We start from the raw sequence: 26,471 nt of genomic DNA, 5'->3' as shown, positions 1-26,471 counted from the left end.
CTGGTAAATGGGTAATGTTCCTCACTACAGCTAAGTTTCAAAAGAACACGGTTGGATAAGCACAAGGCCCTAGTTACTTTGGGAAATACATAATCCATGCCCCACTGTTAGGGCCGGTCCCGTTAGAGCCAGCTTTGCACCTTCACAAGGGCTCAGCAGGAACAGATGGACTCTACTCTCTGCTCTTCCTTTTTGCTTCTGATTAGAGAGACCTTGATTCTCCCCGGGGCCCAGGAAATGTAAAGCTGATGCTCCACAGGACTCTGACAGGGACAGGGCAGTGATGGGGGGTGGTGAGGAAGGGGGATGGATAGGCTCTCTCTTATCAGACAAGCTTGTCCCTAGAGTCCCTGGAAACCCCCAAAGGCCAACCTCTCCCAGGGGCCGACAAACGTAGCGGGCAGGGGGACATAAGCGGGGAGCTGCGGAGGGCGGGAGTTTGAAAGTCGCTCCACCGCCCCACTAGTCGATCCTTTTGCCCCGCCCCCCGCAGGGATCCCCCCGGCAACCGCACAGCTGCCTCGGACTCTGACTTAATTCCCTCCGCGTGCTCTGAATCGCACAGAGGCAAACTCCCAAACAAAGAGGCGGCAGCTAGCGTGCGGGGCTCCTGGGCGCGTCCTGCCGGCTGGGCTGAGAGAGCCGGCGCCGGGGCGTCGCGGCGGAGCGCGGGGCGGGGCGGCGAGGGGGAGACGCTAGGGCCGGCAGGAAGCCTCCGTGGGCGCGGGGGCCCGCAAGCTGACCTTCCCGGGCTGGGAGGGAAGAGCGTTGGCTGCGGGCGGTGGGCGGCTGGGCGGCCCCGGGAGCCGCCGCTCTCCGCCTCTATAGGCGCAGCTTCCGTCGCCGCGTCCGGAGCCCCTGACCGGGTAAGTGCAGAAGCGCGCCTGGGGAGTGGGGGCGCCAAGGGAGAGGCTGGGGTTCTGGGAGAGGCGCCTCCACCTCCGCTGCCAGCCCCGCCCGCAGTCCCGAGCTAGACTGTTCCAAGCTTCCCTCGGGCAGGCAGAGGGAAGCCGGCTGGCGATGAGGAGTGGAGGAGGCAGGAATGCCTGGGACATCGCGGGGCATGTGAGCAGGTATTGGTGTCTGCACGGAACACACAGCACGGCGTGCGTAACTTCGCGCCTGAGTCTGCCTTTCTGCACTTGTGCCTTGCGAGAGAACTCTGGGCCTCTGAGGGCCTCGTGCCATCCAGCGTGCCCGGGGCATGTCTGTTCCTCTTGAAAATGTCATTCTTTGTCCACCCTGAGTTCGAGTAGCTGCCTCTTGTGCGTACACCAAGATGACAGACCCAGAGTCGCCTTAGCAAGACGCAGACAGGCCTTGGCAGCATACCCCATGCAACGCAGGGGTTGCTAAGTGCTGGCAGCTGCTGTATCTGGTACACATTGCTTTCAGAGGGCCTGTGTAGGGATGTCCCCGTGTTCTGGGCCCGTCTGTGTATTTGTGACAACATGGCTGTGTAGGCCCTGTCACTTGTGTTTTCGTGCCCGTCCTTGCACGTGCAGTTGGGCAACTCCATGTGGAAAGAAGGCATGGAAGGTTCTGGGGTGTATCCTTTTCACCAGCGTTATATGCAGTGTGCACATGTGTGAACGGGCTGGAAAGTATGAAAGGGAGGCAGCTCAGCTGGGGTTGGTGGGACAACATCTTAACTTGAGTCTAAGCTGCTGTGTGTGCAGGAGGAATAAGTATTCCAGAGGTCTCCAGTTCCTGGCAAGTATTGTGAGTTGGGGGGTGGGGGTGGGGGATGAGGAGAAGGGGCAGCTTATGGAAAAACTCCTAAGTGCACTGTGAAGCATAGGGTGTGTGCAGGAGAGCGTGAAGAAGAGAATGAGGGTGGTGTTAGGCAAAAGTGGATGGTCTGTGTTCGATTTGTGGGCAGGTGGATTGTAGTGGAAAGCAGCAGTTAGAGGCTGGAGACAGGTTTGAATCAGAACTTAATGGCTGTCACTGTGTCAGTAGCATTGTTCCCTGGACAGATAGGTCATCTGGGGCTCAGTTGCTTTGTGCGCAAAATGGGACTAATAACCACTGGCCCCACCTGTCTCCCAAGGGACTGGAGGCTCCAAGTAATGCCTGGAAATGCTTTAATACTCCTAGGGTGAGGAGGCACTACTGGCCCACAGGGGCCAAGTTGGTGGTCTGGCAAGTGCTTAGGTGGCCCAGAGCCGTTTGGTTTGTGGGTACCAGAGGGAGGCATTTGTGTGCTCCTTCCCACGATATTCAGCATAATAGGAATTTTACACCCACCTTTGGACTCGTGTGTAAAATATGTACAGGCCTGTGTGATTCCCTGTAGTTCTTGTGTGAGTGCCTGCTGCAGAACAAGAGGAAAACTGACTTTGGTGTCTTTAGGTCTCCCTAGAGCACCTTGACTTTCCAGAGAGCCCTGTTTCAGATGAGCCCAGGACGTTTATAACCACCAACTTGCTTTTCTCTTTATGCCACCAAATGAAGCAGTAAGGAGCACCCTTCACAGTTTGCAGCCAGGGAGATAGGAGATGAAGAAGCTTTCCCAGCTAAGGTCACAGGTCTGGAGTGTCCACCACTGAGTTCTGTCTCTTGGGTTACAGCACCTTCAGACCCAAGGCCAACCCTGGACTGGGCTGAAGAAGGAGGGAGGCATCAAAAGTCATGCACAGACGGCACCGAATTCCAGGATGTAGTTGGGTGGTTTGTCCAGCCTCGGATGTCACCTGTCACTGAGACTTTTTTACATGTGGTTGCTGTTTAGTAGTGTTTGTAAAAGGAAAGATCCTTGGGTGGGAGATGCCGGCAACCCAGGTCAGGTCCTGGCTCAGCTCCCGCCTGGGGAAGGTCACATCGCCTCTCTGGTTCTGCTTCCTCTTTGGTCCAAATCAGGGCATCTTTCCAGATTATCATTCTGATTTCAACTGTGTTTTGCTTCCTCAGAGAGGCCTTTCTGATCCCCCATCCAAAGTAGCCACCTCCCAGCCATGATCACATCATTGTTTCTTCCTAGCACTTGCGACCTGTCTGAACTTAGCTTTGCCACATCCTGCTACAATGTGAGCTCACCAAAAGCAGGGCTGCCTTTGTGCTGTTACCTGCTGCCTCCATCTGCAGCACAGTAGGTGCTCAAGAGATATTATTGTTTGTGAATGAGTGAGTGAATCAATTAGGAAGGGAGTGTGCATGTGTGTTTTTCAAATTGTACTCCTGGGAGCTTTGGAAGGGAAGAGCAGGCTCCATTGGCAGGGCCCCAGTTCCCTCACACCAGCAGCTCGGGGTCCATCTAAGTTACATGTCAGCTTCCAGATAGGATCTCCTTTGAAGTAAAGGCTCTCTTGCTAAAATAAAACTAAAAAACTGTTGCACCAGAAGACTTAGAGGGGTCTTTTCAACTCCGAGTAGAAACAATAGTACCGCAACTGGAAGAGATCTGCACTTGACCCTCAACGAGGATTATAGGCAAGATTCAGACGTACAAAGTGGTTGTTCCACAAACCATTTCTGCTTAGCCATGGAATTCATCCTATGGCTATTTTTGTGCTACTGATTTAATTTCCTGAATTTTGGTCAGAGTTAATATGGAAACGATTTTGCTTACCACACAGCAGCAAGGGCTATGTGAGAACTCTAACCCATCTATATCTGAGACAGGCATTAGACAGAGGACACCAAACATCTGCAAGGTGGACAAGCTGTGCACAGATATTTGAGAGCTACCTATCTAGGGTGACTCTGTCTGTCATCATCCTCTATTGGGGGTATTCCCAGGCATACTTGCCCACTCAGCATTGTTTTTCTTGAGTAGTTGCCAGTGCTGAGGAACTCTGGTCTCTGAGTGATTACTGAGCGTAGAGGACAGCCACGCGACGAAACCTGGCTATATTTACACGCGATGACCCTGACCTGTATTTACATCAGCCATGCTTCCTGGGCTTTCCAAGCTCTTCTCCATGTAAAACAGTCTCTTGTGTTGCCTTTTCCTAGAAATACACTTGGAAGTGGCAGCACAGCTGCTGTGTCCAACACCGTGCCTGGGTTCGGGGCACAGAATCTAGATTTACCACCCTTTTCTAAGCCCCATAGGAGGATCATTAATGACCGTGCCCATGATTGAGGAGGTGGTGGTGTTCAGTTTGGTTGGTTTAGGTGGGTTGTTGAGGAGGGAGACTGTGGAGAGAAGTGGAGAGAAGGGTCGGAAGTAGAGAACTAAACCCTCTGTTCATTCCTTTTGATGCTGTCTTTGCTTCCCTTTTGATGATGCCCTGCTCTGGCTGACTCTGGTGGGTTTCTGGGTTCAAAGGTTTTTTTTTTTTTTTTTTTTTTTGAGGCGGCGTCTCGCTCTGTCGCCCGGGCTGGAGTGCAGTGGCCGGATCTCAGCTCACTGCAAGCTCCGCCTCCCGGGTTTACGCCATTCTCCTGCCTCAGCCTCCCGAGTAGCTGGGACTACAGGCGCCCACCACCTCACCCGGCTAGTTTTTGTATTTTTTTAGTAGAGACGAGGTTTCACCGTGTCAGCCAGGATGGTCTCGATCTCCTGACCTCGTGATCCGCCCGTCTCGGCCTCCCAAAGTGCTGGGATTACAGGCTTGAGCCACCGCGCCCGGCCAGTTCAAAGGTTTATACTCACAAGATGGCACTCCACAAGGTAGAGGAAATTGGGGAGGGGCAGCAGATATACACTATACATGTATGTTTTCCAAGTGCCTGCTGTGAGCTTTGAACTTCCAGGCCCTGAGACATGCATTAAGGACCTAGCCCCTGACCTCTGAGCACTCGTTGTTGAGGACATTAAACTCATTCCCAGGAAGGGATGAGAAAACAGCTGAGTGCAGATTAAGTGGCACTCACCCAAGCTGCAGCTGGAGCTCCGAGAAGGAAAAGTGTGCAGAGAGGGCAGGCAGAGACAGCCGGCAGCAAGGGTGGCAGGAGAGCCCAGCTCTAGGGCCAGATGGTTCAGGCACAGATCCTGGCTCTGCCCCTTCCTCTCTGTGTGAACTTCTGTGTGCTATGTTAAGCTTCAGTTTCCTCATCTGTAAATCGAGGAAATGACCTCAACTCCTAGCAGGGTGCATGGATGCCTGCCTAAGCTGAACTCAGAAGAGAGGTACAGAGCACCTAGGTGTCTGATGACCACAATGAAGGACTTTGAAAAAGGGCTCATGGTGAGGTGGCGACGACTGTGGGACCTTGTCTAATGCTGGTCTCCCCTATAGTAGTCAGGGGGTCCATGGCGTCGTGCTCGGTAGGCCCCAGGCCAGTCAAGCACTCCCTTTCTCCCTGGGATGCTTTTCCAACTGGCCATGCGACTTCCACTCTCAACTATGGAGAGGGAAGTAGTTGCGTCCCTCTCTCACTGCCCTGCACAATGTACAAGCACTCGTACAAGCACGTGGCCCTGCTTAGAGGCTTAAGGATTTTTGCTGTAAAATATCAAGAATTGAGGATGTTACAGAGGTTCAGGAAATGAGAATTGCTCTGATGGTTCCCTGGTCTGTTTTGAAAGGGAGTAGGGGACCCTCCTTGATGGTAGTATGGGATAAATCCCCCATCAGTTCTCAGCCCTGTCCTGGCTTAGGCATTCATTTTTTTTTTTTTTTTTAATATGTGCTTCATGTTTTGAAAGGGTTTGTCAGCCAAGCTTCAATATAAATGAGAATGTATTTCTCTGTCTTAAAAAGATTAATAATCAAAGACCCCATAACTGATAGTCTGATTCCTTTCTGCTTGATATATATTAGTTTAGGTCATTTGCTAGCAGATTCTAGTGTGTTTAAAAAGCCCAGAAGAAAAAAGGACAAAGGACAGAAGCAGACTGGTGTTGTCTGATTTGTCTGAGGTCTGGCACAGTTAGCAAACATTTAATCACATAGCTGGTGTGGTAGCTTGACTGAAGCCTATTTGTCAGGTAGAAATTCAAGTTTCTATGAGCGTTCTTGAAATGCAGTAAAGAGATTTCTCTCCCAGAGCTGCCTTTTATAGATGAGCAATAGGGTTTTGATAGTTGGAAACCACGGTCCTATGCTGTGCTTTTAGAATTGGAGTCCTAGGCTTATGCCTATAATCCCAGTGCTTTGGGAGGTCAAGGTGGGCAGATCACCTGAGGTCAGGAGTTCAAGACCAGCCTGGCCAACATGGTGAAACCCCGTCTCTATTAAAAATACAAAAATCAGCTGTATGTGGTGGTAGGTGCCTGTAATCCCAGGTACTCGGGAAGCTGAGGAAGGAAAATCGTTTGAACCTGGGAGATGGAGGTTGCAGTGAGCCAAGATCGTGCCACTGCACTCCAGCCTAGGCGACAGAGTGAGACTCTTTCTAAAAAAAAAAAAAAAAAAATAGAGTCCTCATCCTATCCTACTTGAGAATAAAATTATGTTTATTAACTTTTTATCCCTAGCAACTAGTGCAAAGCTTGGCAAACAGTAAGAATTCAATAATGTTCATTGAATGGACATTTTAGGAAGGTGCTTATCAGTCATCACCGAGACTGTGCCTCAGGGAGAAGTTCCTCAACCAGAGCCAGATAGGTAATTTGTGGGACCCAGTGCCAAATGAAAACATGGAACCCTAGCTCAAATGCAGGAAAAGATACCATTAAAGGTATATTTATACCTTTATAAATATAAGCCTTTTCCTTTTTTCCGTGGTCTTTCTCTCAACTTGTCATGTGGTATTTTTATTTACTATTTAATGATATTTTAAGTAAAGAAAAATTAAAATTTTAAATTATTAGCATGAATTTTCCTGTTCATCCTTAATATTGTGCAATGCCAGTTTAAAAGACTGAGCATTTAACGTATGTAGAATCATCAAACTACACAATTCCGATTTAATAGCTCATATATGCACTTGTATTTTGTTCTTACCAGAGCAGTGGCATTGCTGCTCTCAACTACTCATCAATGCACTCAGCATCGCTAACTCAACTGTTTTTATTCCTCTAGTAGCATCCCTGAGGCTCACTAGGTCTCTGCGACTGTGCTGGGCGTATGATCCTTCTCTTGAGAGTTGATAATTCAGGCCTTGTCTGTGCCTACCCAAAAAAGGAGGAAGGGTTGGACATCAGTGATTCATACCCTGTTTGTGTGAGAGTGTCACAAACTCCTTTGGAGCTCTACTAAAACCTATGGAACCGCAGCACATAGATGGTAAAAATGTTTTATACAATTTCAGGAGCCCCCAAGTTATAACTCCATGGAAGGAATTGTCTTTTAGGCTTCCTGCTACGCCATGGTATCCTGTTCCAGAGACAAGATAGGACTATTCTGAAAGCAAATGAGAAATTGTTCAAATCCTCCTATCTGGGAAAGGAGATGAGATTTTAAGTCATTTGGCTTTTGAAATTCAATTCCTGATGCCTAGAAGGGAATGACGCTGCCTTTCTGATTCCCAGTGGACAGGTTGTAAATGTCCTTAAGCATGAAACGACGTGGTCCACGATGAAGGCTTTTGTGGGAGAGCCTCTCTTTCTTTTTTTTTTTTTTTTTTTTTTGAGACGGAGTCTCGCTCTGTCGCCCAGGCTGGAGTGCAGTGGCCGGATCTCAGCTCACTGCAAGCTCCGCCTCCTGGGTTTACGCCATTCTCCTGCCTCAGCCTCCCGAGTAGCTGGGACTACAGGCGCCCGCCACCTCGCCCAGCTAGTTTTTTTCTTTTTTTTTGTATTTTTTATTTTTTTTTAGTAGAGACGGGTTTCACCGTGTTAGCCAGGATAGTCTCGATCTCCTGACCTAGTGATCCGCCCGTCTCGGCCTCCCAAAGTGCTGGGATTACAGGCTTGAGCCACCGCGCCCGGCCAGGAGAGCCTCTCTTTCTACCCCACAGGCTGGACTCTCCTCCGGCCTGGCTGACCCCGGCCAGAGCCGCAGGATGACAAACTGCCACCATCCTCTTGCTGGGCTGCAGCTGCTACTCTAGTGGGGAGAGGCAGCTGCACATCCAACCAACAGTGACTGAATTCAGGCACAGGCTGGGGCATCACAGTCACTCTCTGGGTGATCCTTGCCCTCTAATTTCACCGGGCAGAGAAGGACACTGGCTCAGATAGGTTAGGTGACCTGCGCAGGGTCCCCCAGCCAGTAAGAGTGACATTAATCTTCCCTCCATGTATGTGACAGCCCAACCCCCAAATCGGGAGGACACTGGTTCAGGTAGGTTAGGTGACCTGCCCAAGGTCCTGCAGCCAGTAAGACATTAATCTTCTCTCCATGTATGTGACAGCCCAACCCGTAAACCAAACATCAGAGAACCAGGCTTACGTTTATGTTCCCCCTTCCAGCTCCCTCCTCTCAGCACTGGGGATGGGAAAAGGGAGGAAAGCTGCCCGCTACCTCTGTCCGGGATGGTGCAGGAGCCTCTGCACCGACCTCTCCCTGAAGCTCATATGTGTCCTCTGCAGCATCCAACCAGTCATTGCCCATCCAGTTCTCAGAAATTTGTCAGGTCAAGCAAAGAGTGGCTGTGGCTGTAGTGGCTGCAGCTGTGGACCTGGGACAGGCTGCTCTGGGGACCTTCTCCAGTGGAAGGGACAGCAGTGTTGTTGAGGCCCCTGTGTCTTAGACTCTGGGTCCCCTGTATCAAGCCTGATGGTGAGCTCTTGATTCAGATTGAGTTGAGATCATTGTTGATTTGGGGCCTGGAATGCCTCCCGTGTCCTCTAGACAGCCATGAGGGGCCATGTCCTATACCCCTTCCCTTCACACCTACACACAGCAGTGAACACACACCAGGGCCCCCATGAATAGAGATGCCTGTGGACCTTTAGCTCCAATCTCAGTCCTAAATCCAAACCTGGGAGTCCCCAAAACCTGGAGGTGTCATCCACTTTGGCCCGGCTCTCTGGGGGACTATGGATGTGGGCTCTCAGAGTCATGATTACCCAGCTCCCTGGCCTTCTCAAATGTCTGCAAGGCACTAGCCCCAGCTGTTGGGTGGGCCAGGCCCAGGTGGACGGGGGTGACTGGGAAGATGCACTTCAGATGTTTCTGTCTTGGCTTCATGCCTGAGGGGCAGAGCAGAGCCAACCACAGAGGACTCCTGCTCTGCACCTGCTGGAATTGGCAGCCATGTGTGCCTTGTTGTGGTCACATGGACTCAGATCCCAAGGCCTGGGTACAGGCTCCAGAGAATCCATCCAGGCTTAGCTTCTCTGTCATCTTAGTCCATTTTCACACTGCTGATAAAGACATACCTGAGACTGGAAAGGAAAAGAGGTTTAATTGGACTTACAGTTCCACATGGCTGGGGAGGCTTAACACACCCCTTCAACAAAAGAGATCCTGCTTTATCTGCCTTATATACTGAGGTTCTACATCAAGCTTGTCAAACCTACGGCCTGCACGTGGCCCAGGACAGCTTTGAATGCAGCCCAACACAAATTAGGAAACTTAAAATGTTATGAGAAGTTTTTTTGCAATTTTTTTCTTTTAGCTCATTAGCTATCATTAGTGTTAGGGTATTTTATGCATGGCCCAAGACAATTCTTCTTCCATTGTGGCCCAGGGAAGTCAAAGCATTGGATACCTCTGCTCTACATAAAAATTTATTTGAAAGAATCTACTACTACCATAACTTTCTCAGAATACAGGTAAAGAAACTCAGTCACAGAGAGGGTCAGTGACTTGCCTGAGGTGCTGGCAAGTAGAGAGGGACCTCCTAAATCTAAGACCTCTGCCTCTGAAACCTAGGCCTCTGCCTGTCCCCACCCCCATCTGTGTGCCATTGCCTTTATAAACACAACACAGCTGTCAACAGATGTCCCTCGCATCACTTTGGCAACTCCCCTTTCTTTGGTCATCATGAGAAGCAAGGACTCCTTCAGCCCCTGCCCCTCTCCTGTGATCCAAGAGCACACACTCTCCCCAGCCAAATTCCCCTTGTGCCAAGCACCGGTCTTCCCTGCAGGGAGGTGAGCAAGCAAAGCAGCTCCCACCCAGACAGGGCCTCATACAACATGTCTCCATGGGGTGAAGAAAAGAGCAGCTCTTCTCCACAGAGATCATACATCCATTCAGTCAAGAAGACTGGGGAAATTATCACAGAGGTCATTCTCTGAGTGTGGGAAAAAGTATAGACTGTATCCTTCACTATAATTAAGCTCAGCTTCAAGGGAGCAGTAAGTATATTAGCCAACGCATTGTTCTCTGTCTCTCTCTCTCCTTTTTTTTTTTTTTTTTTTTTTTTTTGTTGGGAGGTGGAGTTTCACTCTTGTCTCCCAGGCTAGAGTGTAATGGCGTGATCTTAGCTCACTGCAACCTCTACCTACTGGGTTCAAGCGATTCTCCTGCCTCAGCCTCCCGAGTAGCTGGGATTACAGGCACCCGCCAACATGCCTGGCTAATTTTTGTATTTTTAGTAGAGACGGGGTTTCACATGTTGGCCAGGCTGGTCTTGAACTCCTGACCTCAGGTGATCTGCCCACCTCGGCCTTCCAAAGTGCTGGGATTATAGGCATGAGCCACCACACCTGACTGCGTTGTTCTTTTGGGAAAGTATTTTTGCAACCCATTGTGTGAAAGTTAAAACCCTGTGCTCTTAGTGCCAAGAGGCAGTGATTTTCCTGCATAGGCTTAGGGTCACCAGCAGCCTTCTCCACTCTCCTAGCTGGGTCCATTGGTGCAGTTAGGCAGCCTGGGTCAGCTGCCATGGACTGACCATAGGCCAGGCTGGACAGCCTTTGACTGTCCTAGGTGACATGGTCTCTGCCATGGTCTTGCAGAATCACAGGAAATCAATTAACACATGCCCAATTATCCCTACAGAGAAGTAGTTTTAGAACTCATCTAAATGGATGCTTATTCCCTAACGCCAGCTCTGGTTTATAACCTGCTGAACCATTTAGGTTTCTTTAATTTAACCTCATAAGTGGTGGGTGACTCTTAAGTCTCATTCCCTGGATCAGAAAGCCCAGTGGTTCCCTATTGCTTACAAAATAAAATCCTGAAATCTTGAGCCTGGCACATACCTTCTCTGTCACCTTCTTTGCTTAATTCCTGCTCTTCCTTCAAAACCCTTGCCCACAGCTCCCTCCTCAGCACTCCTGCACACATTTTTCTCCCTGAACTGCATACATTGTGCTACAGTGATGTTGATGTGTCCATTTCCCCAGCTGTGAGCTCTTTGAGGTCAGGGACAGCTTCATTCATTCTCTTTTCTTCATTCTTTGTCTTTGGGAATCTCCAGCACCTGGCACATTGTGTGCCACATACGAGGCCTCAGATGTTCAATGAATTAATAATTAACTGGTTAATTTCAAGGGAGAAAATAGATACATGAACCACCAAGCACACCCCTACAATGATAAATAAGGAGGGCAGCCTCAGGCAGGGCAGCATCAGGGAGAAGAGTGGAGTGGTGGGTTCACAAGATGTTCATTGAGAAGAGCTGCAAAAAGGAATGGCTTAGTCTTGGTGTGGGAAGTGGTAACACTGAGAAAAAGGAGTGAGCACTGCATAGGTGGATGGAGTGTCACAGATTAGGAATACAAGATGGATGGGTTGCAGTGGGAAGATACTGACTTATTTTTGAGCATGCTGGATGTTAGGGGGCCTGTGGTCATGAGCATGAGCCTGGAGCCCAGCAGGCTTTGAGAGTCATCAGCTGGAGATGCTTGGAGTTTGGCATGAATGGGGGTAGCAAAGAGGAGACAAGAGGCAAAGCACAAAATGTTCCCCACCTCACCCTGGAGGGAATGCCAGCCTTAAAGCTGTAAACCAGGAGGAGGACCAGTCGATGAGGCCAAGGAAGAGAGGACAGTTTCGGAGACTTGGTTATGATGTTCAGATCAAGGCAAACTGGAAACTTGGAGAATAATACAATGAGAGTGGTAACATGAAACCAGAAGTGGGGAAAGAAAGCTTCAAAAGAAGGTGTGACCAACTTTTCAAATTCAGCAGAGATGAAGTAGGAGGAGATAGGAAAAGCCACCTTTGGCTCTGGCAATTAGGAGTGACTTTGGGGTGAGTGGGTGGTGGAGGAGGTCAGACAGTGGTGGGGTGCAGGAAGAATGGATGAAGTGAGGCTTCAGAGGAAGAAAGATCTGGCAATAACTTAAGAGGGAACAGGATCTAAGAAAATGTGACTTGAGAAAGTCTGGTCAAAGTACGCATGGTCATTAGGTTGAACTGTTGCATCTTAACAGCTGAGATAGTATCCTGGCTCACTATACTAGTCTTATTCAGGACTAATTTTTTGCTTCTAGAAGTGGAGCTAGAGCAGTATTTTTTTGGGGAGGATGGGGGTAGTGGAGCAGGGACATTTGTACGAAGTCTCTGACCCCCAGCTATAGGAGTCAATTAAAACAAAGGCTGAGCTGCGTGTCAGAAACCCAACAGGACTGTGGCTTAAAGAACAAAGAAGCTTCTTTTTCTCTCGTATAACAGTTCAGGCTAGGCAAGCTGTTCTGCTCCACGCAGTCACACAGGGAGCCAGGTTCCTGCCCTTGTTTCTCTGCCATCCCTAAGGGTAGTGCGTGGTCTCAAAGTGTGGTACCTAGACCAGCAGCATCAGCCTCACCTGGAAACTTGTTAGAAATGCAGAGTCTCAGGCATCACCCCAGACTTACTCAGAATCTCTAGTAGGGGAGCACTGTAGTTTTGAAAGCCCTCCAGGTGATTCTAATGTACCCTTGATGTTTGAGAACCACCACTCTGAGGTGCTGTCCTTGTCTGCATGGTTGAAGCTGGTTTCAGACACATCTGTGGCAAGGGAAAGACTAGAAGGGGAAAGATTGTGGCAATGCGCATGGGAAGTATTTTAAGGTCCAGGGGTGGAGTACTACTTCCACTCATCCATTGTCAAGAATACTATATGGCCAAAGCTAGCTGCTAGAAGGGTTGGGGAATGCAGTCACTTGTTAGGTGGCCACATAACCAGCTACGACTCCATTTTAATGGCAGAAGGGGAGAAAAATCTTCCGGGAGACCATTAGTAGTCTTGGCTCCCTTACGAATCAAACTTAAGGAAGTTTAATGCCACATCCCATCCTCTAGAAGGAAAAGAAAATATCTACCTACAGATCACTACAGCTTATCTGTTTAAAGAGATCCATGGGGGTCTTTTATTGGGTGTACCACCCCCCAAATGTCTGTCCGCCCTCACTGGACATGAGCAACCCAGCCCTTAGACACCTGCCCCAACTGCTCACCCACTATATACTGTGCTGCCCAGTCCCTGGTTGGTAACTTCCAATAAACATCAGGATTTCCCCAGCTGACCCCATGAAAAGGAAGGCACTCAGGCTGGGCAGGGAAGGATGGGGAGTTAGAAGGGGTGCTGGTTTATTAAAAATCAGAGCTAGAAAGAAGATGAGCAGCTTGTCCAATGAGCAGCTGGGCACTTGCAGGGCAGCTGTGCACACCTGCACAGACTGTGCCTTGCACAATTCCAGGGGCAGCCATTCTCATGTGTCTCAACCATGTCCCACCCTCAGGGGAACCCCAGCACCCTGGGGTGTTGGGCTTTCTGCTGCTGCTGCTCTTTGCCTTACAGATCCTGAGCTCACCCTGAATGGGTCACCCCTGAAGCTTCCATCCTTGCTCTGAGCAGCTTCTCAGGAAGCATCTCAGTGCTCCAAGGACCAAGCCTGGACAGAAAAATCAATTCTGGATGGGGACAGCTTATCTTCCCTCCTCAAAGCCTACTAAAAGCCCAAACCTGAGAGACCTTGACTTTGGCATCAGCAACACCTGGGCTTGATTCCCAGGTCTGCTAAAGGAGCCTCAGCCTCCTTGTTTATAAAACAGAAGTGGGCCGGGTACAGTGGCTCACACTTGTAATCCCAGCACTTTGGGAGGCCGAGGTGGGTGGATCACTTGACACCAGGAGTTCGAGATCAGCCTGGCCAACATGGTGAATCCTGTCTCTACTAAAAATATAAAAATTAGCCGGGTGTGGTGAGCATGGTGGTGCATGCCTGTAGTCCCAGCTACTCGGGAGGCTGAGGCAGAATTGCTTGAACCTGGGAGGCGAAGGTTCTATTGAGCCAAGATTGTGTCACTGCACTCCAGCCTGGGCAACAGAGTGAGACTCCATCAAAAAAAAATAAAAAGTAAATCCCGAAGGAATGGCATCTGCCTCACTGAGTTATTGAGACAAATAAGAAACCTGGACCAGATGAGGGCCCGACCACTATGCTGAAGCTGCAGGGGGCTGGGTGTTCGACTACTGGCCAGAGTCTGAGAGAGATGGTTTCTCAAGGCCATAAAACACCTGTCTTCATAACTAGGAAATCATAATTTCTGAAACAGAGGCAGGATGATGCGCCTTCCTCAGATCTGGCATTCGTTTATGTAATGATCTACCTTCAAATTCAGCCACATGCACGTGCTCCATCTCTAACAGCTCTGCCACTTGTGACGCTGAGTTCTACAGCAGGAGAAGGGAGCCACTTGTGTTTGTTGACACTGAGGTCACACTTGTGGTGGGCCTTAGGGGCTCTGGGCTTTCCCGGCCTCTGCTGTGGGTTCGTTTTTAAGCCCAAACCTGAGAGACCTTGACTTTGGCATCAGCAACACCTGGGCTTGATTCCCAGGTCTGCTAAAGGAGCCTCAGCCTCCTTGTTTATAAAACAGAAGTGGGCCGGGTACAGTGGCTCACACTTGTAATCCCAGCACTTTGGGAGGCCGAGGTGGGTGGATCACTTGACACCAGGAGTTCGAGATCAGCCTGGCCAACATGGTGAATCCTGTCTCTACTAAAAATATAAAACGAATGCCAGATCTGAGGAAGGCGCATCATCCTGCCTCTGTTTCAGAAATTATGATTTCCAGTTTTTAAGGACTGGAGCAAAGGCAAGAAAAAGTGGGGAAAGGGTTAAGAGAAGTGAGGAGACTGCATATTCATTTTCAGTCCCTGTCAGAGCTGCCCCCTCCTGCTGTGGGTTTCTTCTGAGGACTCACTCCTCTAAAGAAGGGCCTGATAATGCCCTCAGGTGTTTCCCATCAGTGGAACTGTCCTGTTCACGTTGGTGCCTTGTTTGGATTATTTTCTTTTTTTTTTTTGAGGCGGAGTCTCGCTCTGTCGCCCGGACTGGAGTGCAGTGGCCAGATCTCAGCTCACTGCAAGCTCCGCCTCCTGGGTTTCCGCCATTCTCCTGCCTCAGCCTCCCAAGTAGCTGGGACTACAGGCGCCCGCCACCTCGCCCGGCTAGTTTTTGTATTTTTAGTAGAGACGGGGTTTCACCGTATTAGCCAGGATGGTCTCGATCTCCTGACCTCGTGATCCGCCCGTCTCGGCTATTTTCAAAAGGATTTTTTACTTTGATATACAATGGACATGGGTCTGTGTCTCTCATCTGAGGCTGAAATTGGAAAACGAGGGAAAAGAGAAGACACTGTGGAGACTGCAGAGAAAGCTCAGGGAGAAAAAGACAGGGGCAATCCCTGGACTGGCTTGTGAAAGACTCCCAAAGGGCCCTGTTGGGAGAACTGGCCGGTGCCTGCACAGAAATGCATCCTGCACATTCCCACAGGCGCAAGCCATGGAAGCAATGGCCTGAGTTTCAGTTCTCTCCATTCCAATACCTTTGACTTAGGTTCTTGGGGAACCAAGTGAGAGCCTGAGTGGGATAAGAAATACTTATATGATTCTCAAAGAGTTCATGAACATTCACATGGCTCCTTAGTGCATTCCTTCCTTCCTTCATTCATACATCAGGTACTCTGTTGGGTGTTCAGGGCCCAGAACTCGACTCAGATTTTATCAGATAATATAGCTAAGGGGCATGCCTCAGGCTTCATTAATGGGGATTGTTGACCCTGGGATGTAAGAGCAAGAAGTGGCTTGGAGAAAGACATAGAGTGTGGAGGGAATCTGACGGGTTTGGAAGCTTGAGGAGTATTGAATATTGTTGACAAGCAGCATAACATGGTGGTCAAGAGCCAACCTGGGATGTTTTTTAAGTGAATAGAAGCACTGCTCATAATTATGTCCACAACAGGTGTAAACCAGAGTTAACCTCTGTCTCCCTTTCCTCTTCTGTAACACGTGGATGATGTGCGTGCCTACCTCATGGGGTGGTGAGGATTAAAAGAGAATGCTTACAAGGCAGGAGTCCCTGACTCCCAGACCATGCCCCAGTAGGAACCAGCCTCAAAGCAAGAGGTGAGTGGTGGGTGAACGAGCATTACCGCCTGAGCTCCACCTCCTGTCAGATAAACAGTGGCATTAGATTCTTATAGGTGCATGAACCCTATTATGAATTCACATGTGAGAGCTCTCAGTTGCACACTCCTTATGAGAATCTAATGCCTGATGATCAGAGTTGGAACAGTTTCATCCCAAAACCTTCCTGCCCCTACCTCCACCATCCGTGGAAAAATTGTCTTCCATGAAACCAGTCCCTGGTGCCAAAAAGGTTGGGGACCGCTGTTATAAGGTACGGTTGATCCTTGAATGGCATGTGTTTAAACTGTGCAGGTCCACCTGTATGTGCATAGTTTTCAACCAAAACAGAAAAAAAGTACAGTACTTGCAGGATGCAAAATCCATATATACAGAGAGCTGACTTTTCACATGCAAGGGTTCTGTGAGACCAACTGACAACCTTGAGTATGCGTGGATTTTGCTATACTTGGGGATCTTGGAACCAATCCCCCGCGTATACTGCGGGACAACTGCTCTTAGTACCGTGCCTGATGCATGGTACATGATAAACACTAGCCACAGTTATTCCTAGGCACACAAAATACACAGAGCATTCGGTGATGCAGAAATGGTCCGAAACTACTGTGCCAGCAGTAAGTCTTGGAATCAGGCTGCATTTTTACCCAACCCAGTAAGGAAGGTGGTCACTCCAGTATTATAGGTGAGAAGAACTGAGGCCCAAAGGCAGGGAGCAAGTTAGAAATAGAACTTGGACTAGAACCCAGGTGCCTAGGTGTAGGCCTAGCCCCTCTTAAGTTGCAGTAGTGTTTGGGGGCCTATTGAGAAGGGAAGGAATATGTAGAGGTGACCCAAGCACCAAGACAGCTATCACCTTCTGGACTTGATGACCTCACTGGCCCTGCTGGGATGGCAGAGGCCTGCCAGTGCTGCCTCCTGGAACCCCACCCACAGAGCACCCCAGCTGCAGCCCCGCCTGGGGGCACCTCTTCCAACCCCACCAAGGGTGCTCCTTCTGCTGCGCCTTGCTGCTATGTTGAAAACAGAGATGAGGGACTTCTCTCATTCTACAGCGCTTATCACTGTAGCCATTGCCTTCTTCCCACTTCTTTTAAATGACTTTCCTGTCGGAAGCAATTTGCTTTGTTAAACTCAGGTCTTGGTTTTCTCCAAGTAGATTTTTCATGGCCACCTGGGGACAGGGTCTCCCCTCACAACCATCTGAATAGAGTGCACTAGCAGGCCGGTGGGCTGAGGGGCAGAAGTGCTGAGACTGCATCCCAGCCATCAGATTCAGGCTCTGAATGATGTATTTTTAGGGTTACCCAACCTTTTCCCATTGTCTTTCATTGGGAAGCTCTTAGAAACTTGGGTCTAATCATTCCTTTACTCTTGTCTGGCACTGGTGCCGTAAAATTGAAGTACTCACTGTTCTTACAAATTCTCCATCCCAGTTGGTCCTCACAGTCACCATGCAAGCGAGACAAAGCTGGCCCAGCATCGTCTCCATCTTACAGAGGAGGAAGGGAGGCTCTGGAGGTCATGGAATTTGTCCGGGGTTCACACTGCTGTAGGTGGCAGCTGGTACTCACACCTAGATCTTCAAACTTGCCAACTAGTGGCTATTTTCTGTTTGTTTCGTCACTGATTTTTGTCACAAGCACTGAAGAAGTTCTCATTTCAGACTGCAGCTTTTTAAAAAAAGAAAAAAGTATCTAGGAAAAGCATGGCATGTATGTGGCATTGGAATATAACCAAAAAAGAAAGAGAAACACACATAGCAAACCATCCAGGGACTCTGTCTGTATGTCTGCATCTAGAGAATAAGGACAAGTCAAACCACTTGCCTAATAATAGGAGCAGAGTCCTGACTAAGACATGGAATGCAATTTGTTACTTGCAAATGAAGTAAAAAAAAATAGTCATGTACTTAGGAAAACATGTCTCTCAGGGCACAGAGACAAAGAATTCTTAGTGCTAGGGTTTTAATTCAAGTTCTGCTTACAGTACCATCCACATGACTCTGTACTTAGCAATCTGACCCCAGGTTTGGTCCAAAAGAGTTGCCTGAATTCATTTACCTGCACACAATGAACATGGTGATAGAAAAGGCCAGCGGTTGCTCAGAGACCCCTGTCCAGCCTGTGCTTCACTGTGGCACTGGCAGCCACTGGATCTTTTGGCCTAAGTCAAGGAGACAGAGGACCAGGGAGAAGTTGTGATTCCCTCCAGAGGGTTCTCCAAGCAGTTGGTTTCTTTGCAGTGACAGCCATGATGGCCCTGCTGACTCAGGTTCCCTTAAAGGTCAGAGAACACTGTCCCTGCTGCCTCCCACAGCCCTGACTGGGGTCTCTGCCCAGGGCAGATCCCCTCATTCTTAGCTTCCACCAGAGACCACCAAGCTAAAAGAAACTACAAGAAACCCAAACTAGATCTGCACAAGGAAAAGTCAAACATCTGCTCTGGGTGTCCGGGTCTCACTTGCTGGGTCTCAAACATCTGCTCTCGTGTGTCTGGGTCTCCACTTACTGTTTTGTGCCTCAGTTTTCTCCTCTATAAGAAGGGATGATAATTCCATCATGGGATTATTTTAAGGATTAAATTAATTAATGCACATACATCACTTGGTTTGCAGCATGCCTAGCATGTAGTTAGCATTTAGTAAATGTTTATGTTTATAATTACTGTATCTGCCAATCAAAATGTTGTTGGTAGCTGTGGAAAGAACATTGGCCTGGGAGACAGGAAACCAGATCCTGCCCTGCCACTAATCTGCAGTGTGACTTTGGCCACAGTGTGACCTCCTGTTCCCCGACCCCAAGCTCCACCAAACAGGCTCAGCTTCCTTGATTCTCACACAAAGGAGCTGAGCTCAGGATCCTTTTGGCTTCTTCCAGCTACCCCATTCCAAGAGTCTGAAGAAGTCTCACTTCTATGACAGCTTCAGGAATATGGACAGTCACAGTGTCCACTCATCGGGAATGGAGCGGGAAAGTGAAAATTAAATAAGAGGGAAACGGGTACAGAAGGACAAGGCTGTTGGCATGGGGTGTGGAAATCCACATGCAGGGACTGTAACCAGGTTTCATCTGAGGCCTAAATTAAGTTATAAATTAAACCATTTAGACTGTTTTTTCCTTTCCAGCTGTCTTTGGCCATCGAGCAGGCATGACCTTTTGTTGGCCAAGAACTCAGAGGTAGAAACTGGCACTTATTTAACTGAAGGGATGCAGAGTGGGGTCTAGCTTATCCCCATAGCAAACACACTAGTTTTGTGGGGAGTTTTCCTTTTTTTTTTTTAATGACAGATAAAACTGTATGTATTTACCATGTACAACAGGATTTTTGAAGTATATATACATTGTGGAATGACTAAGTCTAATTAACGTAGGTGGTACTTCATATAATTATCGTTTTGTGGTGAGAGCATGTAACATTCACTCTCTTAATATTTTTCAGGAATACAATATATTATTAACTATAATAATCTTGTTGTACAATGGATCGCTTGAACTTACTCCACTTGTCTAAAAATTCTGTACCCTTTGACCATCATCTCCCTAATCCCCCCCACAACCACCCCAGCCCCTGGGAACAACCGTTCTATTTCTATGGGATCAATGATTTTAGATTTCACATGTGAGTAAGATCATATGTTATTTGTCTTTCTGTGCCTGGCTTATTTCGCTTAACATAAGCCACTTCTGTGTCTATATCCAAAGGAAGTGAAGTCAGTATGTGAAAGAGATATCTGCACTCCCATGTCCATGTCAGCACTGTTCACAATAGCCAAGATATGGGATCGACCTAAGTGTCCATCAACAGATGAATGGATAAACGGAATGTGTGTATATATACAATGGAAGACTGTTTGGTCTTTTAAAAGGAGGAAATCCTGTTGCTTGTGACAATATGGTTGAACCTGGAAGACTTTATTTAAAGTGAAATGTGCCAGCTTTATTTTTATTTTAGAAGCACCAGGTTCCCCAGAAGCCCTCCCCTGGGTATGGGATGCTCCCCGCTTAGGGAATAGAGAGTCAGAGTCCCCCAACCTGAGCTTTTGCTAATGGGAGCTTTTGCTAATGGGAGCTTTTGCTAAAAAGCTGATGAGATCCCACGAGTACAGGATGTGGGGAAAGGGAGGCAAGTCACAACTAAGTGAGGCCAGCCAGACTGTTCCAGGCCCTAACCCAAACCCGACTTCCCAGTGCTTCTTGTTGCACTGGCCCATGCTGCCCAGCCATTCCCCAAGGCCTTTGCTCACACTGTCCCCTCTGCCTGGGCAACCCCTGCTCCTTTTCTGCCCTCAGAAACCCTGCCTGTCCTCAAGGACCAGATTAAATGCCCCTTCCTTTTGCCATCCCCCTGCCCCCACCATCCCTGTCTGGCAGAATGAACACCCCTCCCTCTGTGTTCCCATTATCAACACAGGCCAGCATCTCAAAAGTGCTCCCGTGTCTGGAAGTTGTTTATATGCCTGTGGCCCACGCTGCATGGCTCTGTCAGCTCCTGAAGGAGTTAAGTCCATTGGTTCTAAGTACCAGGCCTGGTACCTGCTGGTGACTCCACACATCTTTGAGTGTGTAAAGGATGTAGGTGGCCCAGGGCCTGAAAATGCCTTGTATTTATGTCTGATTTATAAAAATCAGCTCCCAAGCACTCCTCAACTCCCTGCCACCCATCACCATTAAAGGACTCAGCTCTCCCGCTCAGCCAATAGTTGTGGTCCCTCTGCTTCTGGTCGCTGGCCCTGGCCGGAGCCTTGCCCTGTTCACTGGGACTCCCAGCACATCTGGCCAGCCAGCTGGGCCCTTTCTACATGTCCCTTGTCTTCTCTGTGCTTTGACCCTCATTCACTTAGGGAAGGGGGGATCCAGCCGGAGACACAATGATCCCCAAGCCCATGACATTACACATCCGGCCCTGAAGAAAGTCGCCAAAATCCATCACCTCACCATCAAGGCATCTGCGGTTGCTTTTCTGAGATGTCCTATGGCCTGGGTCCTGCCTATGACATTAACGGCCCCCAGGGCCTGCTGGCTCCCCCTGAATCCCAGCTTTGTTCTGCAGTCAGAACCTCAGCCTGGAAGAAGGCCCACTGAGGCCCGTTACCAGGGTATCTGGGAAATCCTTGACATTTCAACAGGAACTGTGTCCTAAATGTGAGTTAGCATGAGAGAACACGGCCACCCTTGTGCTCCGCCCCACTCAGTTAGTTTCAGATGTGAAGGATACTTACACTGCAAGGTCATGAACTTTCAGAACTGGAAAGGGCCTTGAAGAACATTGAATCAAAGTGTGGTCCCGAGACCAGCAGCATCTGGGAGCAGTGGCCAGCCATCCTGGTTTTCCGGTATTACCCAGGTTTAACACTGAACAGCATTACCATATTCCAAGAAATCCCTCTGTTCTGGGCAAATGGGGATCATTAGTCACCCTTCTGAGAGCAAATTCTCCAGGGTCTCACCCTAAACCTAATGAATCAGAACTTTGGGGGTGGACCCAGCAATTTGTGTTTTAACAAGCCCTCCAGATAATTCTGAGACTTGCTCAGGAGAACCACTCTGCTGATAGCTGGGAAAACAAACACCCCGAGAAGACAGTAACATACCTCACGAAGCACAGGCAGCAAAGAAGGGCAGACCCAGAGAAAGGGTCCTGACTGCACTGTGAGGTTCAGCTGCCCCAGCTCAAGCCAACAGGCTCGGAGAGTTACCCCACAAACTCTTATCAGCCTGCTAAGTAAATATGGTACTGAAAAGGACCCAGATCACTTGCTGTGGTCCACAGGCACTCGGTGCCACTCTGGGGATCTGGGAAGGTGGGGACAGCCACCTTCAGAGAGGATGGGATCCCTCTGAGCCCTGAGCATTTGGACAGGCAGAGAGGAGCAGGTGTTTCTGATTCAGATCACAGCGTGAATGACCTGGAGCAAGGATGCATCAGGGCCTTTCAGAGGCCAAAGAAAAGACCAGCTTCACAGAGGTGGGGGTCTGGGGGTATGGTCCCTCTCCTTCATCCTCCTGGGCCTGTCCGTGATTCTGTGTCCAGTGTTGATCACCACCCCTGGGTGGGAGTCTCTGCCTTGCCTGCCCCCCACTCTCTGGCTCTTGCCCCTTAGGGACACCTCCTCCCATTGGTTCAAGAAGCCCAATTCCTATGAACAGAAATAACCCACTTAGGAAGGCCAGTCTGCTTCCCAGAAATCAGAAGACACTCCTCAAAGCTCAGCGAAAGCAATTTCTGGGGATTATCCAAAGTCCAGGTCCCTCCGTTTACTGGCGGGGGCAGATGAACCCACCTCAAGTGGCATATGTTTGCTTCTCTCCAGGGGCTACTGCAGCCATTACCATGCCCACCTCGTGTATCACTCTCTAGGCAAAGAAAAATTGTGGGGTACAACAAGGTCCTAGACAGGGGAGTTCACTGGGCAGCCAGGAGGAGGGCTGGAAGTGGTTGCTAGCAATAGTAGCTCCTCCTCTCTCCCTCCTTCAGCCCTGTCCCCTTTCCCTAGAGGCAGCAGAGCTAAGTGGGCTTTGGAGCCTTTCCCAGTGCTCTAGGCGTGCTCCAGCCTCCCTTCCTCACAACACAAAAGCGCTTCTGTATTAGTCCGTTTTCATACTGCTGATAAAGACTTACTGAGACTGGGAAGAAAAAGAGATTTAATTGGACTTACAGTTCCACATGACTGGGGAGGCCTCAGAATCATGGCAGGAGGCAAAAGGCACTTCCTACATGGTGGTGGCAAGAGAAAATGAGAGAGAAGCAAAAGCGGAAATCCCTGATAAGCCCATCAGATCTCGTGAGACTTACTCACTATCACAAGAATGGTACATGAAAGACTGGTCCCCATGATTCAGTTACCTCCCCCGGGGTCATTCCCACAACACATGGGAATTCTGGGAGATACCATTCAAGTTGAGATTTGGATAGGGACACAGCCAAACCTTATCATTCTGCCCCAGCCCCTCCAAATCTCATGTCCTCACATTTCAAAACCAATCATGCCGTCCCAACAGTCCCTCAAAGTCTTATTTCAGCATTAACCCAAAGGTCCACAGTCCAAAGTCTCATCTGAGACAAGGCAAGTCCCTTTCACCTATGAGCCTATAAAATCAAAAGTGAGCTAGTTACTTCCTAGGTACAATGGTGGTACAGGTATTGGGTAAATACAGCCATTCCAAATGGGAGAAATTGGCCAAAACAAAGGGGTTACAGGGCCCATGCACGTTCAAAATCCAGCAGGGCAGTCAAATTTTAAAGCTCCAGAATCATCCCCTTTGACTCCAGGTCTCACATCCAGGTCACGTTGATGTAAGAGGTGGTTCCCATGGTCTTGGGCAGCACCGGTTCTGTGGCTTTGCAGGGTGCAGCTGCTTTCACAGTCTGGCATTGAGTGTCTGCAGCTTTTCCAGGCACATGGTCCAGGCACAAGCTGTCGGTGGATCTACCATTCTGGGGTCTGGAGGACAGTGGCCCTCTTCTTACAGCTCCACTAGGCAGCACCCCAGTAGGCACTCTATGTGGAGGCTCTAACCCCACATTTCCCTTCCACACTGCCCTAGCAGAGGTTCTCCATGAGGGCCCTGCCCCTGCAGCAAACTTTTGCCTGAGCATCCAGGTGTTTCCATATATCCTGTGAAATCTAGGCAGAGGTGCCCAAACCTCAATTCTTGACTTCTGTGCACCCACAGGCTCATCACCATGTGGAAGCTGCCAAGGCTTGGGGCTTCCACCCTCTGAAGCCACAGCCTGAGCTTTACGTTGGCCCCTTTCGGTTACAGCTGGAGCAGCTGGGACATAGGGCACCAAGTCCCTGGGCTGCACATAGCAGAGGGACCCTGGACCCGTCCCACAAAACCACTGTTTTCCTTCTAGACTTCTGGGCCTGTGATGGGAGGGGCTACCATGAAGACCTCTGACATGCCCTGGAGATATTTTCCCCATTGTCTTAGGGATTAACATTTGGCTCCTCATTACTTATGCAAATTTCTGCAGCTGGCTTGGATTTCTCCTCAGAAAATGAAATTTTCTACTGCACTGTCAGGCTACAAATTTTCCAAACTCTTATGCTCTTCTTCCCTTATAAAACTGAATGCCTTTAATAGCACCCAAGTCACCTCTTGAATGCTTTGCTGCTTAGAACTTTCTTCCGCCAGATACCCTCAAGTTCAAAGATTCACAGATCTCTAGGGCAAGAACAAAATGCCGGCAGTCTCTTTGGTAAAACATAACAAGAGTCACCTTTGCTGCAGTTTCCAACAAGTTCTTTATTTCCATCTGAGACCACCTCAGCCTGGACCTTATTGTTCATATCACCATCAGCATTTTTGTCAAAGCCATTCAACAAGTCTCTAGGAAGTTCCAAACTTTCTCACATTTTCCTGTCTTCTGAGCCTTTCAAAATATTCCAACCTCTGCCTGTTACCCAGTTCCAAAGTTGCTTTCACATTTTCTGGTATCTTTTCAGCAATACCCCACTCACTGGTACCAATTTACTAATAGTAGTCCATTTTCACACTGCTGATAAAGATGTATCCAAGACTGGGAGGAAAAAGAGATTTAATTGGACTTACAGATCCACGTGGCTGGGGAGGCCTCAGAATCATGGTGGGAGGCAAAAAGCAATTCTTACATGGTGGCAGCAAGAGAAAATGAGAAAGATGCAAAAGTGGAAACTCCTGATAAAGCCATCAGATCTTGTGAGACTGATTCACTATCGTGAGAATAGTACACGAAAGACTGGCCTCCATGATTCAGTTACCTCCCCCTGGGTCCCTCCCACAACACATGGGAATTCTAGGCCATACAATACAAGCTGAGATTTGGGTGGGGACATAGCCAAACCATATCAGCTTCCTTTCCCAGGCCTCCTAGCTGCTTCCCTCCTGGCCTTGTCATTTGAAAATATCCACCTCCCGGTCTCATTTCCTCCCACCTCATGGTGCACCCCTAACCCCCCACCTGTCCTCCGTGGATGAAAGTGAGCCCTTGCTAGTCCTCATTTGACTGAGACCTCTTGGCAGCATGTGGCACTGTGGACCACCCTGTCTTCCCTGGCTTCCAGGACCCTACACTCCCCTGGTTCTCCCTCTACCCTCTCCCTCGCATACCATTTTGCTGCCTTGTTTCTTCTTCCTCCACTGGCTCTCTTTTTAGACAGCAGGGCTCCTCCTCAGAATCTTTCCTCCCCTGCCTCTTACACGTACTGCCTGCCTGATGGAACCTCCTCTTTGTGCTCTTGAGGAGTCTGTGCCCTGCTCTCCATCCCTTACCCCCTTCTCTTTCTTGGACTTAAGCACCACCATCCTGGGGTCAGCCTTATCTTCAGGATGCAAATCCAAGTCTCAGAGCTTGGCACGTAAGGTCACGCTTGACCTCCTACATATCCTTCAGCTCTCACTCCCTCCACTCATACTCTGTACCAATGGCCTCCAAAGTGGAGACAGACAGTACACTGGGGTGCAGGGAGGACTTACTAGAATCTGTATCCCTAATTATTTTTACCTTTAAAAAGTACAGAATTAAACTTTGAATATCTGCATGTAGATTGATAATAGTACATGAATAATATTTATCAATAAATTAGTGGAGGCAATTGTACAGTCAGAATTGCTTGGCAACCACTGCACAGCATTATGTCTGGTCTTGCTGTGTAAGACCTGCCATTCCCCAGCATGGGATGCTCCTACACACCTTAGTACCCACTGCTTCCTCTGCTGTGTCAGGGTGATATTAGCTGTGAGCATTAGCATATTCAGACATGTAGCCGAAAGAAGCTACAAGTTTGTCTTTCTCTCATGTAAACTCAGTCTGGAGGTAAGCAGCTCAGGGATGGTATGGCAGCTCTAAACTCGTCTGAGACCCAGACTCCTTGAACCCATGGTTTCCAGCTCATGGCCCAGGATGGCTGCTTGAGCTCCAGCCATAACATCAGCATTCCAACCAACAGAAAGAAAGGGTGAAGAGAGGCATCCCCCACACACACACATTAAGGATACCTCTGATTATTAGAGATAAAGAATGACATTTATTAATGATGAAGAGTTTGATCCACCAGAAGGATATCACAACTCCAAATTTCTTTGCACTCTATAAAATATCTACAAAATATGTGAAGCAAAAATTAACAGTATTAAGCAAGGGATAGATAAATTCACAATCATAGTGGGAGTCTGGAATATACCTTTTTCAATAGCCAATAGAGCATATCAGTAAGGATATAGAAGATGTGAAAAGTACAATTAACAAATCTGATCTAACTGACACATACAGAATTTGTATCCTATAATGACAGGATTCTCATTCTTTTCAAATGCATGTGAAACATATATCTAAAAATGATCCTTGTAAGAAGTTGCCTATACCACTTTTTATATACCGTTTACCGGCCAGCAGTGAAT

At 48.8% G+C, this 26,471-nt stretch overlaps 1 protein-coding gene across 3 annotated transcripts in view; it reads left to right on the top strand.

Moving 5' to 3' along the window:
- The first annotated feature begins 737 nt into the window (after positions 1 to 737).
- TSPAN11 (tetraspanin 11) overlaps positions 738 to 26,471 on the top strand; it is a 71,392-nt gene continuing 45,658 nt past the window's right edge. For 2 of the 3 annotated variants that reach the window (XM_033222505.1, XM_033222507.1), the window contains exon 1: positions 738 to 866. The gene's annotated coding sequence lies outside the window, so the exon portion shown is untranslated. Of the gene's footprint in view, positions 867 to 977; positions 1,074 to 26,471 lie in introns of those variants that run through there. The other variant, XM_033222506.1, reaches the window with a different exon arrangement.

Source organism: Trachypithecus francoisi, unplaced genomic scaffold (assembly GCF_009764315.1).
Source record: "Trachypithecus francoisi isolate TF-2019V2 unplaced genomic scaffold, Tfra_2.0 Lachesis_group11, whole genome shotgun sequence".
Taxonomy (NCBI): Eukaryota; Metazoa; Chordata; class Mammalia; order Primates; family Cercopithecidae; genus Trachypithecus; species Trachypithecus francoisi.
Note: the sequence above shows the minus strand (reverse complement) of the source record. Positions and strands in the feature narration are given on the sequence as shown.